This window comes from Lupinus angustifolius, chromosome LG11 (assembly GCF_001865875.1).
Source record: "Lupinus angustifolius cultivar Tanjil chromosome LG11, LupAngTanjil_v1.0, whole genome shotgun sequence".
Classification (NCBI taxonomy): Eukaryota; Viridiplantae; Streptophyta; class Magnoliopsida; order Fabales; family Fabaceae; genus Lupinus; species Lupinus angustifolius.
In genome coordinates, this window is record NC_032019.1 from 19,558,691 (window position 1) to 19,570,153 (window position 11,463).

General features: G+C 36.8%; 1 pseudogene; it reads right to left on the reverse strand.

Annotated features, from left to right (window-relative positions):
* LOC109360196 lies at positions 858-1,753 on the reverse strand (annotated as a pseudogene).

Here is an 11,463-nt window from a genome sequence, read left to right on the forward strand (position 1 = left end):
GCCCGTAATTAAACGGTACCCTAACTAATTGCATAAACTAAATACCCTTGATTTATTTAAATTAAATTGTTTAAATGAAATATTTTTTTATTATTTTTGTGTCTGACAAAAGTTTATCCGCTCCTACGTATCCCTAGATGCAATAGGAAAATCAAGACTACGTAGTTCTAGTTTTTTAAAAATTGGTAACTTGGTTAGATTTTAAAAATGGGTTAAAAATTGTTTGAATGTAATTGAGGTGAAATTAATAGACGAAGAGTCAACATTGACTACTTACCATCTTCCCACTTCTTTAGATAGCAGAAGCAGTACAAGTGACCGCGACCAGTTCTAAGCTAGAAGCGAGGAGAAAGATGCAATACGAGTTGTAACCTCGCTATTGAATCCTAATATAATAGTTAAAACATTTTTACTTTCAAGTAACTTAGATATTTTTAAAGAGATAATTAATAAGTGAAGAGTCAACATTGGTCGCTAACCATCATCTTATTTCGATAAATAGCAGAAGCAGTACAAGTGATCGTGACCGGTTCTCGGCTCGAAGTAAGAAGCAAGATACGACACGAGTCATTACCTCACTATTGAATTCCTAATTAAAATTATTGATTAAAATACTTTATTATCCATTATTAAATAAAACAAATAATTTTAAACATATTATTATTAATGAACTCATTTTAATCCCTTTATTTTTGTAAATGAATCAAAACAGTGGGTAGCTATTTCTAATTGAGAAAACGTCCATGACATTGAAACAAATTAATTAAAAGGGATCCATTTTATTGAGTAATATAATTGACAAACAATGATTAAAATAAGATATAAATGAAATGAAAAGTAAACAAAAGATAGGGTTGTTACGACAATAAGGAAGAAAATATTAGAGGGATTGAGAACCTTTAACCTTAAAGGCCATTTCATTGCATATCTGAGAACCCTTAGGAGGATAGGGAGCGGGTCTGAGCCTAAACCTATGCCCTTCAACCGAGCATAAAGAACCCCAACAAGCTAAGTATGCATCCAAGATGACTAGGAAATGAGATGCCGTGAGAGATTGTAAAACTTCTTGAGTTCTTCAGATTCTATTTCAAAAATTAAGATGGATGGGTTTGCAACTATATTGGAGGCATATCGTTCTGCATATAATCCAGAAGGATCCAAGATACAAGCTTAACACAATTTTTAGAGCCCAAAGTACCATTTCTAATAGTGTTCCATTATTGAGGATGTTGTATTATGTTCCTCAACCATGGTTAATAATCCTCAAGATGACACTCCTTGTAATCCCTGCCAGGGACTCCTACACGACCACCCTTGCTAGTCTCACCAAAACCAAATATAGTCAAACCAATTGGTAAAGCTATGAGAAATAACATCACCATTAAGTAGACCCAAAGTGTACATGCCACATGAAAGCATGCACCAATAAAACCTGTGAGTGAAATCACGTGCACCACAAAACCAATAATAAGAAGTGGTGTTTGAAGAAAATTTTCACAGGTTGTGCTACCCCCTTGCCTTGCATAAACCTGTTCCAATTATAGGTATTGATGCTAAAAGTGTAAACAAGTTCAAGAACCCTTTCCATTCATCCATAGACTCATTCTCATTCTATCTCACGATTTTTAATAATTTATGTATATTTGTGGCTTCCTCTGGTCGCTTGCTTTGGTGGTTGTTGAATGAACGGTTTTGGTTTCCCCGGGTGATTGGGACATGAAGTGGCCAGGTGTATTATTGTATTTTCAAACCAAATATGGTGTGGGGAAAAAGATGGAAAGGAGGAGACAAGAAAGGCTATGGACAGATGAGATCTCTTTATGGATATGGAGAACCAGGATATTTTAAACACATGACCTATTTTGCCATCTTCTTTTTCTGGTTGTTGTTTTCCTCCACTTTTTTCTCCCTCTACTCCCCATATGCCCCTCCTCTTTCTCGTGGTTGTTCATTTTTTTCGGGGAATCTGGGTAGTTGTTTTTTTTGTAGAAGTGGTGAGAGGGGTGAGAGGGAAGAGTAGTTGTCAAAAAGAAGAGTGGGCCGAGTAGTTGTTAAATGGGAGAGTGGGTGGTTTGGGATTGAGGAATGATGTGGGTACATTAAGATACCTAAAATTGTCATTTTTCAATAAAAAAAATACCTAAACATGCATATATTATTTATTTGTCATTATTTTGAAAAACATATTATGTGCGAGACAAAATTGGGTGTTCACAGCTGCCCCTCTTTACTTCGTTGCTTATTGGATAGCACACGAACTAAGGTTTGAGTGTTGTCATGATAAGTAACTAGTAAAGAAATGAACGTTAATTTTGTTGAGGCCCATAAAAACTTACCTGACAACTTCTTATTGTCTGAGAGTGTCCTTCACCTTTTCTGAAATGAGTCGTCTAGAAGGTAGTTCGAGCTTACCCTTGAGAGGTGTGACCAAGATGGGTGCGAACCAAAGACGCAGGTTGGTATACTATTGGAACTTGGGGTGAAAAGGTCAAACCAAAGACGCAAGTTGGTGTACTGCTAGAATTTGGAGTGAAAATGTGAAACCAAAGACGCAGGTTGGTGTACTGCCAGAATTTGGAATGAAAAGGTGAAACCAAATGCGCAAGTTGGTGTACTCCCAGAATTTGGTGTGAAAAGGTGAAACCAAAGACACAAGTTGGTGTATTGCTAGAATTTGGAATGAAAAGGTGAAACCAAAGACGCAGGTTGATGTACTTCTAGAATTTGGGGACACAAGGGTAAAAGTCAAGAACGCAGGTTGCTGTACTGCCAAAATTTGGGTTGAAAAGTTGAAACCAAAGACGTAGGTTGGTGTACTGCTAGAATTTGGAGTGAAAATGTGAAACCAAAGACGCAGGTTTGTGTACTACTAGAATTTGGAGTGAAAAGGTGAAACCAAAGACGCGGGTTGGTGTAATACTAGATTTTGGAGTGAAAACGTGTAACCAAAGACGCGGGTTGGTGTACTGTCAGAATTTGGGGTCATAAGGGTAAAACCAAAGATGGAAGTTGGTGTCCTACTAGAATTTGGAGTGAAAAGATGAAACCAAAGATACAGGTTGGTGTGCTGCCAGAATTTGGGGACACAAGGGTAAAAGCCTAGAACACAGGTTGGTGTACTCCTAGAACTTGGGTTAAAAAGGTAAAGCCAAAGATGCAGGATGGTGTACTGCTAGAATTTGGAGACATAAGGGTAAAAGCTAAGAACGCGGGTTGGTGTAGTGCCAGAACTTGGGTTGAAACCAAAGACGCATGTTGGTGTACTGCCAGAATTTGGAGACAGAAAGGTAAAAACCAAAAGTATAGGTTGGTGTACTGCTAGAACTTGGATTGAAAAGTTGAGACCAAAGACGCAGGTTGGTGTATTGTCAGAATTTGCGATACAAAGGTAAGAGCCAAGAATGCAGGTTGGTGTGTTGTCGGAACTTGGGTTGGAAAGATTGAATTTTGAGGTCATCAAGCACTAGGTCCTCGAAGGTATAATTTGAGGTCGTCAAGCACGAAACCCCAAAATTATAAAAAAAAATCATGCATGTGATCTGGAAAGAATGACTTCGAGGTCGTCAAGCATGGGGTCCTCGAAAGTATAATTATGAAATATAGTGGGCGCATGGCCTAACAAGCTTACATCGCACATCAAGGTACATGACAAGAAAAGTTTATATCTCACTTCGTGGTATAGGACCTAGAAAGTCTAATTTTGAATTATCGTCGAGGTATAGAACCTAGAAAGTTTTAAGTTTCACATCGAGGTACAGGACCCGTAAAGTTTAAATTCTCACATCGAGGTACAGGACCTGGAAAGTATTAAATTTCACATAGAGGTACAAGACTCGAAAAGTTTAAATTTCACATCGAGGTACATCATCGGGAAAGTTTAAGTTTCACATCTACAAGACCCGAAAATTTTAAGTTTTACATCGGGGTACAAGACCCGAAAAGTATTAAATTTCACATCGAGGTACAGGACCTGAAAAGTATTAAATTTCACATCGACGTACAAGACTTGAAAAGTTTACATTTCACATTGAGGTACAGGGCCCGAAAAGTTTAAGTTTCACATCGAGGTATAGGACCCGGAAAGTTTAAGTTGCTCGTCCAGGTACATGACCTGGAAAGCTTAAGTTGCACTTCGAGGTACAAGACCTGGAAAGTTTTGATTTCACATCAAGGTACAGGACCCGGAAAGTTTAAATTTCACATCGAGGTACAGGATCCAAAAAGTATTAAATTTCGCATCGAGGTACAGGACCCGAAAAGTATTAAATTTCCCATCGAGGTACAAGACTCGAAAATTTTACATTTCACATCGAGGTACAAGACCTGGAAAGTTTAAATTTCACATCGAGGTGCAGGACCGAAAAGTTTCAGTTGCTCGTCGATGTAAAGGACCTGGAAAGCTTAAGTTGCACTTTGAGGTACAAGACTTGGAAAGCTTGGATTTCACATCGAGGTATAGGACCCGAAAATTTTAAATTTTACATCGAGGTGTAGGACTCGGAAATTATTAAATTGCACTTCGAGGTACAAGAATCGAAAAGCTTGATATGATGATTGTAAAGTAATGGGTGAATGATTGAGAGTACGTTATGTATGATTTTTATCATGATGTAATGTATGAGTTGTGAATATGATGAAATGAAGTGTATAAACTATGCACCAAGATTCTAGTGTGCTCATGAATTGTCTTTGATATAAAAATTTGTCTCCTATTGTTTAGCTTGACTGAATTGTGAACCCATTTTTTAACTACTGCAGACTGAGATGATCTGTTGATGGCTTGATGTCACAGAGTTACGTTGAGATGAACAATCAATCTCAACAATGCTGCCCCGATATAAGTTGTTTGGAAATTCATCCTCAGGAGATGGAAGTGTGATTGCTTATTTTCCTTTGGAGGAAGTAATTTGATTGCCCTAGTTTGCTTAAACTATAATGGACATTTAACTTTTCCTAATTTTTGCCCAGAATACCTAATGTAGGTATCTGTCGGAATTCTCTCTTTTTGTAAAGGTACTAAATCACCTTTACTGGTTTTCAACTTGGTACCCCTCTCCTTTTCTTAGGTCGCCCTTGCAGGTTTTCAACCTAACACTCTTTTTTTTGTTTTTTTTTGTTTTTGTTTTCTTTTTAGACCCTTATGTAAAATTTGCCCCAGTTTTCTGGCTTTATGAAACTTTTCGATTCGAGAAAAAAACGACCCACCCCAACAAATTGCCCCAGTATGAGATACTAGGGGTTATCCTTTTATTCACACTGTATTGACAAACTTTAATTCGAGAGGACTTCCACAAGAATCATCTCAAAAACTGCCCCAGTTTGGGTAACTATTTCTTTGATTTGTTGCTCTCTATTTCATCCATGACTCTTTAAGAAGAAATACTAAAACAATGATCATGCAAACTTGGTTAGTGTTTAGGCTATAAGTGATGATGGTATAGGTGAATATGGAATTGAAGTTGTATCTGGGGTTTGAATAATTATGTGGTGATTGTATTGGTGTTTTTTAATAGGGAATGTAATTCATGCATTAAATATGAGATATATTTTTCAAAAAATCATTTGAGTGGAGTCAACCTTTCTTTGCCATGGTGTGAATCTTAGGCAAATCAATCCTTAACAATGTGTTTTTAAGCTTGTATCGGGGCTTGGCTAAGGGTTTCCAAGAAAAGGTATAAGGCTCAAATATGTATTTCATGTATCCATTCCTCTTTTCTCCTATCTCCATTGTCCTATTTTTCAATAGTTTTTTATATGACATTCAATTACTATGATTCGATTGGCTTTTTGTAATGTGATAGGTCAACACTGTAATCCTACCCGATAGGATGTGAATCTTTTTGTTTGTCTTTGACAATGATTTCATTTTCCCTAACTTTTTCCAGAGATATTTAAGATTCTCAACGGGCTTTTATTTTCTATAATTTATTTTGCACTTTGACCAAATGAACAATTTTGTTTGACTTTGATTTTTTTTATCCTTTAGGTCAAATAGGGTAAATGATATATGTAAAGTTTATTTATTTCTTAATAAATGAATATCATGGAAAACTAATGAAAAACTACCATCCCCGGGCTATTGATGTTTCATGGGTTAATCACAAGAGAGCTCCTTTCATAATGTTGATGGATTAAATGGAGTGACTAAGGATACCTTCTTAGTGTTTGGGAATTACCAAAGAAGCTTTGTGTCATTGGAAAAATATGCCTAAGGATCCTTACCACATTGGTCTTACATTGGCGTCATCCTCCAAAAAATTTAAAATCTTATATCTCAGTTTAATGCATGAATTTATTTTTGGTTGTTGTTTTTTTTTTGGGTGAATATGATTTATGGGATGGATTACGAGATGGTAAATTTGCAAGATTAATGCACTAGTATATACTTGTTAAAAATAAATGCAATGGAAAATAACCTTTTTTATTCATAAGAAGGAAACACGAGACCCTTTATTTTCAAACCCTAAAGCCTTGAGCGGATCCAAGAGGGTGTATTGCAACATAGTTCTAGAGAAATAGTATTTGGTTGGGATGAGTTCCTCACTAATGGAGTCTTTTTCATGTCTTCCTCAAATCAAAGCATCTCCTTAAAACTTGACCAGCCCATCATTAATCAGGTCCCGTATCTTGCCCTTTAATTGATTGCAATACTCTGTCGGATGTCCCATTATCCCTCCATGGTACATACAATGAGCATTTGGTTTGAAACCCTTTGGATCTGGAGGCACCACCTCCTTAAAGGGAAGGAGAGTTAACAAACTCCTTTGAACAAGTTGTGACAACAACTCAGAGTAAGACATGGGATCGCATCATAAAGATTTTTTCTCTACCGTTTCCGAGATGGTCTTTCTTATCTGTGAGCAGAAGGATAATATTGTTGGATATGATGATGTCGTTGAGGTCGGTTGAAGGTTTCGATGAATGATGCATCACCTTCCATCCCTTCACTTGCATTTTCATCTTGGGTTATTTTTTAAGTTGAATCCTTCACACCGCTGCCACTTTTCAAGCGACTTTCTATCTTTTTTCCTATGGTCATCAGTTGGCGGAATCCCATAGATACACATCTCAAGATTGTACCTTAGAATGGTGGTTGGAGAGTATCGATGAACATTGAAACACTATATTCATCAGATATCTTCGACTTCACCTGAGCGGCCATTTCTACCAACCTTTGGACGTACTCACGGAAAATTTCATCATCTCTCTTGATCATATATTTGAGTCGTGTCCTATCAGGAGCTATATCAATGTTTTAATCATATTAGTTGACAAAACATCACATAAATTCCTGAAACACTAAATTTGTGAACGTTCAAGTCGCAAGGACGAAGTGGTGGAATCTCTAGTTAGGCTTTCTTGAAAGAAATGGATCAATAACTTGTCATCTCTGATATAGGGAGTCATCTTCCTAGTATACATGGTCAAGTGGTCTTTAGGACAAGAAGTTCTTGATATTTGTCAAATGCTGACACTTTGAACCATATGAATGGGCTTCTTCCATGGCTCTGATTCTTTCCCTGTCATTTATTTCCTCTCGGTCATGAGGAGTGGTAGAGTGATTCGGGTTTTCTCAGTCAACTAGGATCTCCATATAAAAAGTTCGCAAACTAGCTTCTAGAGATGATGTATAAATCTGGGAAACTGATTTATTTCCTCTTTCTGGATCACTTTAGTCGGGTCCAATAATATTACCTTTAAAAATCAATTTTAGTTCATTAGCGTCATTGACATTAGATCATGAAATGCATGTTACATGTTTGGATATGAAGTGTATGAATGAATGAGATGATGGTGCATGAATAATGTATGTATGTTTTTTTTTTGTGAATGGATAGACTTAATTTTGAATAATGGATGGTGTATGCAATTTTATGGTGGGGTGATGTATAGAATGCAATGTTTGAATTATAATTTTTTTGTTTAACTTATTTGAATAAGTATATGAGTGTATGAATTGGTGAATGTATGACATATGTTTTTTGGTTTTTCATATGAATATTTGAATGATATATATTTGAATAAATGCTTGAATGATTAAATTTTTTAAATGAATGCACGTATGTATGTTGGGATGCATGAACATGAGTTAAATGATTAAACTCCAAGCGCATTAAGATGATAGAAAAATTATCCTTAGGGCGTTGATCCCTTCAAAGGAAAATGAGAAGTATCCATAAGACCTTGAGCCTATCGAAGGGGATGAAAATTATCCCTAAGGCATTGAGACTATCGAAGAGTATGGAAATCATCCCTAGGATGTTGAGCTCATCGAAGGATATGAAAATTATTCCTAGTGTGTTTAACCCACTGAAGGGTATGAAAATTATCCATCGGGCGTTGAGCCCATGGTTGGGAATATCGTGATATGAAAATTATCACTAGGGTATTGATCCCATCAAAGGGTATGCTATGCGTAGAAGTTAGTCGTCCTCGTGACTCAAGGACATTAGATTGCAATGGCTCCTTATAACACCCAAGCATGCTCATTTTTTTAGGGACATAAAGTCTAAATTTAAGAACGGTGAGATGTAAAGTTTAGGTTATGCTTCTCGTGTCCTAAATAAGACACACTTACAAGGTTTGGGATAACCTAAAAGTCGTAACATAATGGCGAGGTGCTAGGTCTTGTTTCAAGTTGACTCGATAAAGGCTCTAGAATTCTAAAGGTCACTAGATTGCATCCAATCTGAAAGAATGGAAATCAAATACAATAGATTAGTTATGAGATGAGACTGACTCCTCAAGCGATTAACTCAGAATAATCGGTGGTCCATCACGGTAATACCATATGTGTCACGTGCTGACACTTTGAACCATATGAATGGGCTTCTTCCATGGCTCTGATTCTTTCCCTGTCATTTATTTCCTCTCGGTCATGAGGAGTGGTAGAGTGATTCGGGTTTTCTCAGTCAACTAGGATCTCCATATAAAAAGTTCGCAAACTAGCTTCTAGAGATGATGTATAAATCTGGGAAACTGATTTATTTCCTCTTTCTGGATCACTTTAGTCGGGTCCAATAATATTACCTTTAAAAATCAATTTTAGTTCATTAGCGTCATTGACATTAGATCATGAAATGCATGTTACATGTTTGGATATGAAGTGTATGAATGAATGAGATGATGGTGCATGAATAATGTATGTATGTTTTTTTTTTGTGAATGGATAGACTTAATTTTGAATAATGGATGGTGTATGCAATTTTATGGTGGGGTGATGTATAGAATGCAATGTTTGAATTATAATTTTTTTGTTTAACTTATTTGAATAAGTATATGAGTGTATGAATTGGTGAATGTATGACATATGTTTTTTGGTTTTTCATATGAATATTTGAATGATATATATTTGAATAAATGCTTGAATGATTAAATTTTTTAAATGAATGCACGTATGTATGTTGGGATGCATGAACATGAGTTAAATGATTAAACTCCAAGCGCATTAAGATGATAGAAAAATTATCCTTAGGGCGTTGATCCCTTTAAAGGAAAATGAAAAGTATTCATAAGGCCTAGAGCCTATCGAAGGGAATGAAAATTATCCCTAAGGCATTGAGACTATCGAAGGGAATGATAATTATCCCTAGGATATTGAGTCCAACGAAGGGAATCAAGATTATCCTAGGGCGTTGAGCTTATCGAAGGGGATAAAGTTATACCTAGGACACTTAGTCCATCGAAGGGAAATGAGAGTTATCGCTAGGGCATTGAGCCCGTCGAAGGGAATGAAAATTATCTCTAAGGCTTTGAGCCAATCCACGACAATGAAAATTATGTCTAGGGCGCTAAGCCCATCGAAGGGAATGAAAAAAATGGAAATTAGCCATCTCTGTGGCGCTGGGACATCGAGGTGCAGTGACATCCTCCTAACATTGAGGTATGAACAAATTTTTATGGACAAAATTCCCAATTAATAATGATAACAGATAAATTTTAAATTATGCTCCTCGTGCCTTAAATAAGATACAGTTGCAGGGTTTTGAATATTCTAAAGGCCACAACCCTATGGTGGGGTGCTAGGTCTTGTCTAATGTGGACTCAATTAAGCTCTAAACTTATAAAGGTCGCCAGATTGCATCCAATCTTAAAAAGAAAGGAAATCATATATCATTGGCTAATTACGAGAAGAGACTAGCTCCCCAAGTGGCTAACTCACAATACATGGGAACAATCTAGGTGGTCAATCACGCCAATACCAAATGTGACACAAGGTCACTTACCGGCAAAGCAGATGTCCCCTTATCTCAATCTTAATCTCTAACACCCGGGTACAGGGCGTATGCGTGTACAACTCAAGTGTACCAAGTGAGTGTGTGAGGAAGCACATTGACTATAAAACAAATCCACCTCAAAGGTTGCACAAGAATTAGGTGAGTACATTCAAAATAATTAAATGACTCGAAAAAATAAATAAATACATAAATAAATAAGTAAAGATGCGCATAAATATTTGCGTAAACAAAGAAGGATTAAGGGTATAAAACAAACATGAGAAAAGTGGTATTGGGCATGACCTTCTTAAAAATAATGTTCCCCACTGGAATCGTCAGCTGTCGCGCCCCGATTTTCGGGTACACGACCTCTTTAGGAGTTGCCACCACGTCTTTTGTGGTTAAAACGTGGAAAACTCAATTTAAGCCCAAATTAGGATAAAATGGTCTTTTTATATCAGAGTTTAAGTTCGGGAGTCGATTACGGATCGAGGAAGGTATTAGCACCTCGTCGTCCGTAAAATAAGATATAAAGGAAAGGAAAAGTAAATAAAAGAGAGGGTTGTTAGGGCAATAAGGAAGAAAAGGTTAGAGGGATTGAAAACCTTTAACCTTAAAGGCCACTTCATTGCATATCTGATAACCCTTAGGAGGATAGGGAGCGGGTCTGAGCCTAAACGATGTCCTTCAACCGAGCATAAAGAACCCCAACAAGCTAAGTATGCATCCAAGGTGATTATGAAATGAGATGCGATGTGAGATTGTAAAACTTCTTGAGTTCTTCAAATTTCATTTCAAAAATTAAGATGGATGGGTATGTACCAGGAGGCATATCTCTCTGCATATAATAGTGTTCCATTAATGTGGATGTTGAATTATGTTCCTCAACCATGGTTAATAATCCTCAAGATGACACTCCTTATAAACCCTGCGAGGGACTCCTACACCACCACCCTTGCTAGTCTCACCAAAACCAAATATAGTCAAACCAATTGGTAAAGCTATGAGCAATAATATCACCATTAAGTAGACCCAAAGTGCACATGCCACATGAAAGCATGCACCAATAAAACCTGTTAGTGAAATCACGTGCACCACAAAACCAATAATAAGAAGTGTTGTTAGAAGAAAATTTTCACAGGTTGTGCTACCCACTTGCCTTCCATAAACCTGTTCCAATTATAGGTATTGATGCTAAAAGTCTAAACAAGTTCAAAAACCCTTGCCATTCATCCATAGACTCATT